The 5,640-nt window shown below is 40.5% G+C and overlaps 1 long non-coding RNA gene across 4 annotated transcripts; it reads right to left on the reverse strand.

Annotated features, from left to right (window-relative positions):
* Nucleotides 1–608: 608 nt before the first annotated feature.
* LOC118368975 (uncharacterized) lies at nucleotides 609–5,449 on the reverse strand. 4 transcript variants are annotated; one of them, XR_008093661.1, is made up of 4 exons: nucleotides 5,364–5,449; nucleotides 4,695–4,858; nucleotides 3,078–3,125; nucleotides 609–1,550 (listed from the first exon to the last, which is right to left on the reverse strand). It is a non-coding gene; the product is annotated as an uncharacterized LOC118368975 (long non-coding RNA). The 4 variants fall into 4 exon arrangements; XR_008093663.1 differs by having other exon boundaries at nucleotides 4,690–4,858; XR_004822480.2 differs by having other exon boundaries at nucleotides 609–3,125.
* Nucleotides 5,450–5,640: the final 191 nt, after the last annotated feature.

A 5,640-nucleotide genomic window follows, 5' to 3' on the forward strand; every position in this document is an offset into this window, starting at 1 on the left:
CTTATTGATGTCACTTGTTAAATACACTTCAAATCAGCGTAGATGAAGGGGAGGAGACAGGTTAAAGAAGGATTTTTAAGCCTCGAGACAATTGAGACATGGATTTTGTATGTGATTATTGTGTAATAAGATTTAAGAGCCTTTGAACTGGGTGTGGTAGTAGGTGTCAAGAACTGCAACTTGCTGGGTTTTTCAAGCTCAACAGTTTCCAGTGTGTATCACCTAAAGGACATTCAACCAAATTGATACAACTGTGGGAAGCATTGGAATCCACATGGGCCAGTATCCCTGTGGAACACGTTCGACACCTCGTAGAGTCCATGCCCCGACAACAAGAGGCTGTTCTGAGAGTAAGGGGGGTATGCACACCCTGGGAGAGAATGTTATGCACACTCTGGGAGAGAATGTTATGCACACTCTGGGAGAGGACATTCTTATGGTTGAAAGTTCTGTTCAAAATAACATTGTGGACATTCTAAGTAATATAAAGTAGGATTCTACTGCCCTCTGGTGGTCTTGAATTGTCTAGAAGAAAAAGAAACACACACCTATTTAGGCGAGGTGCTGGCTAGCGGAGTAAATAAAAGAGAGCCGCACACTCTAGGAGCTCAGATGCAAAAATGTAATTACCAACGTTTCGACAGCCAAGCTGTCTTCATCAGGGTATAATCGCAAACTTGTTCATGTAGTGTCAAAAGACACAGGTGTCTGTAATCATGGCCAAGAGTGTCCTAATATCATTGGTTAATTATCAAATATTAAAATGTCATACAAAGAACAGCATACAAACAACAAATGGTTAGCATACGATCATAGATTAATTTGACTACACAAGTTTACAAACAATTACAATGGCAAAGTCACAATAATCACAAGAATGGCTTCAAATCAAAGTCTAAGTTGAGATGAAGGGCGCAAGGGTCTTTAAGTTAAAGATCCAGGCAGCCTCTCGTTTTAACAATAAAATATCAAGGTCACCCCCTCTCCTAGGGAGGGTGACATGTTCGATGCCAATATAACGCAGACGAAATCGAGTTGCCTGCCTCCAAGAAGTGGGCCGCAACTGGATAAGTAAAATGTTTACACCTAATGGTGCTACGATGCTCTGAGATACGTACTTTTAATTCACGCTTTGTTTTACCTACATATTTTTTTACCACAAGGACAAGTTATAAGATAAATAACTGCCTTGGTGGAGCAGGTAATAACACCTTTGATTGGGACCGATTTCCCTATTTGTGGGTGTTTGAAGGATCTACATTTATAAGTGCCATTGTATTGAGCACATCCATTACATTTGTAATTTCCATCCAGTAGGGGCGCAAATAGACGTTCACAATGAATGAGTGTTTAGTAATATAATAACACAAATGTTTCTCATTTAGACTGAATGCCAAAGAATAGGATGGTGTGATGAAAGGCATCATTTTATTTTCTATAAAAACAAATGGTATTGAACCTGTTCATTGTCCAGTCCGTTCTCACCCAGTTTTCCCCCCGTATCTCCTACCATCACTCCTGGCATCACCAGCAGTCTTGGGGTCTCTGACCTGTCAAAGACATAAGTCACAATCAATATAGGTTGGATAGATTTGATAAATAACATCACAAGCTAACACTGAAAGAGAGTGCCCCACATTCTTTTCAATGTTTCCATTGTAATTTTCAAAGATGTAGATGTTCATTACAAATAATTAAATGTGTTCTTTCCATATAGAGCAAAACGAGACATACAATACCTAAATAAAATAAATAAATACGTAAATAATATAGTTAGTAAGAGAACGGTAGTTGCAAAGGGGGGGGGGGGGCTATGACCTCCTTCCAAAACAGTACTAATAGTCACAGGATCAGTACCACACAAATGTACACTTTCACCTCCCCCCAAGAGGCCCCAGAAGAAGACAAAAAGGATCCAGCAAACAAACCTGGCGTGTCATCACAGTGGTCCCTTACCCGCAGTTCCAAAGGTCAGGTGGAACAGACCCAAACTGGCACCGTTTTCAAAGCCAAACCGAATGCCACCAAGAAAACAGAAAGGTGCCACAATGCACCTTTTTCCCCCCAGAAACATCTCTTCTGAATTCAAAAGTAATCGGAGAAGCAATCGTCTAGTTTTTTAAGTGTATCTGCAATCTGATCACAATAGCCCTGCTGGTCACGCAACCAATCACATCCACAATCCTTTTTTAATCAGAGTGCAGACCGTGACAGGATAGCTACTAGTGAATCCTCATTGACACTCAAGTCGTTTAACTCTATGAATCATGGCTGAGTTGCTGAAGAAAACCAAAAATGGTGCAAGGTTTAGTTTCCAATATATTTATGTTTTTATACAAGTCAGTGTATTTATTTTGATTACAAATACAAAATAACCAGTGTGTGTGTCCCATCCACCTGTGTCCTAGGATCGTACTTGGCTGTGGTCCTCATAGCTCTGGTATTGGAGGGAGACAACAACAGGTGCAGTTTACAGGACTTCGGACACCAGAAGTTGTATTGAACTGGCGTGTCATTGTATTTCAACAGTTTTGTGTCCCTGGATATATGTTTATTGAAGTAGAGAAATACATAGCCTGTAGTCATATTGTCTCCATACCTGTTTATCTATGGGCGATGTGCAATCTGTTTCTCTACTGTCAACCTTTTAGTTTTTTTTTTCTCTTTTTGTTTTTATGGAGAACATTTGTGTCAATGCCTAGTTGGTAGAGCATGGTGCTTGCAACTCCAGGGTTGTGGGTTCGATTACCACCGGGGACCAGTTTAGAAAAATGATGAAAAATGTATGCACTCCCTACTGTAAGTCACTCTGGATAAGTGTGTCTGCTTAAATTTAAAAGTGTGTGGTAACAACTAGAAGTTGTCTTTTAGGTACAGCATTCTAGCATAGTTAGCCACATCCAGGGCAAAGTGCATACATGCATAACACACTGAACAACAATAACCTGCCACTATGAAATCACTGTTTAGACGTGTTTACATGGCTTCCAATACATTTCAAAGGGAGAAGGTAGATATGAATGAATGTGTATGCTGATCGTTTGTCTACTGTCATGTCCTCCGTATCCTGCACATACTTGGCTATGTCTCTGGGATCCGGAGTTGGCCACTGTCCCACCAAACATCTGAAACAGAACAAAGCCATGCTTACACTGTAATAATCTCTTATATCATGTCTCCTGAGAAGATAAAGACATGCATTACTCCATATGATGCTTCTTCAAAATGATGTTATCATAGACTGTTCTCTCTGCTACCGCACAGCAAGCGGTACCAAGTCTAAACAGCTTCTATCCCCAAGCCATTAGATTCCTGAACATCTAATAAAATGTCTTCCCAGACTATTTGCATTGCCCCCCCCCCCCTCAACCTATTTTACACCGCTGCTACTCTCTGTTATTAATTATTCATAGTCACTTTAATAACTCTACCTATATGTACAGATCACCTCAATTACCTGGACTAACCAGTGCCCCCACACATTGACTCTGTACCGGTACCACATGTATATAGCCTCGCTATTGTTATTTTACTGCTGCTCTTTATTACTTGTTCCTTTGTCATCTTATTCTGTTTTTTTAAACTGCATTGTTGGTTAGGGGCTTGTAAGTAAGCATTTCACTGTAAGGTCTATTCGGCGCATGTGACTTAATACAATTTGATTTGATGATGTCTAACCAGTCTTTGAGACACTACTGTAACACGTTAAATGTTTTGACTGGTCCCTGCAGATCACATAAAGAAAACAAAATCCATCCATCCATTCTCCTCCCATCTGTCCAAACTCACCCATTTGTTGGTCCAGGAACTTTTCCCCCAGTGACCAGCTGTACATGCCCTGACAATTTTTCTATCCCCATCTCTCTCTCTCTTTCTCTCCTCTTAGCCCATCGATCCATCTAAACTCACCCATTTGTTAAGGATTCAAATACTTGGCACCCAGGGGCCAGTTATACATGACCAGACAGTCATTCAGCACCACTGTCCTCCACGACTGCCCCATGATATCATTGTGTGTCAGGAAGTCGTACTGGAACAGCTGTTTACAGCGTCTGAACGTGACCTCACACATCTACTCCGTGGACAGGTCTTAGCCGGGCTGCCAAGCATTGATGTGCTCCGGACGTTAAAGAACGAGCGTGTGTTGTTCTGGAATTGTGGGCAAAAATATTGTCACATGATTTGTGGTAGATACCTGAGACGGAAGAGCAAGCAAGATATTTTTCTGGTTTATACACAGTCAATGAACTAACTAGACCAGACTCAGCTGCTATTGCATTGGTGCGTATTGGAGAGCCACTCCTTAAGTAGACTGGAACTGTGACCTACCTTTTTTAATGGTAAACAGCCTTTATGGGATATCTTCATTTATCCACCATGGTAGATACTCCTCTAAGAATAAGTCTAACAGTCAGTCACCATTGTCAGTGTTTCTTTACATAACCTATTTACACATAAAAGGCTCTGATATAGGTTAGCCTAGTGGTTAGAGCGTTAGACTAGTAACAGGAAGGTTGCAAGTTCAAACCCCCGAGCTGACAAGGTACAAATCTGTCGTTCTGCCCCTGAACAGGCAGTTAACCCACTGTTCCTGGGCTGTCACTGAAAATAAGAATTTGTTCTTAACTGACTTGCCTAGTTAAATAAAGGTTAAATAAATACAAATACTGCTAAATTCTTATTGCATACCGTACTTTCAATGCTAGCAGTCCTCTCCCTCAAGGAACATGACCATGTCTTTCCAGTTGAAGGACGTTTTCCTCCTGTGTACATCCAGAGGAACTGCTTTTGTCCATCTTGCTCATACTTTCCTGTGTAGTTGGTGACACTGATTCTGTCTAAGGCACTTTATGCTTCCCTAGAAGAAAGAGTGGAAATAACAGGGGATGAGTGGAGAGTTGTATTGATGCCACCCAATCTCTTGATGTAGCCTACTCGAAAAGATTTTAGATAACATTCTTGAGAATGTGCAGAGTTGTGGCAGCCAGGGTGTGTAGTTCAAACGTATTTTTCAGAAAATCATCTATAGAGCAAGGGTCACATTTCAATATCTGAGAAAACCATGCATAACATCTATCAATTTGCTCTATCAACAAATAACAATTACCATCTTAACATGGATTATCACAAACCTAGACTAGATAAACGTGTCATTTTGTTGAAACTGACAGGCAAATAAACAAACACTTTCATAACACAGTACACTTCCAAAGCGCTCACAGCTGAATATAATTACACTACGTATAATTATTTTATGTTATGTCGCGCATTTACAGATTATATAAATTCAGAACCACAAATTCCTTCCCAAATTGATAAAAAGCTAAATTGTCGAGACGACAAAAAACATCTGATGTTCTTACCTGTACACTGCCCTGCTCTGCTCTGCTCGGATGTCACGTCAAGGCGCTAGGTCAAAAATGACGCATGTGCAGCGCGACCGATTTTGTGTTGTTAATCGGCAGGGTTGTTATTATAAAATCGTCTTGCTAAACTGCTACTGCTTTTTAACCCATTTTAAAACGTCCCAAATGTAATTTAAGTTATGTCCCTTATTATGCATAGTGCCGTATAACAGCAAGTCATCTGTTCTAAAAGTGATGTTTTTTCTTGAAACCGGAAGTCCTGAAAGGGATCAAA

This window comes from Oncorhynchus keta, chromosome 35, assembly GCF_023373465.1.
Source record: "Oncorhynchus keta strain PuntledgeMale-10-30-2019 chromosome 35, Oket_V2, whole genome shotgun sequence".
Classification (NCBI taxonomy): Eukaryota; Metazoa; Chordata; class Actinopteri; order Salmoniformes; family Salmonidae; genus Oncorhynchus; species Oncorhynchus keta.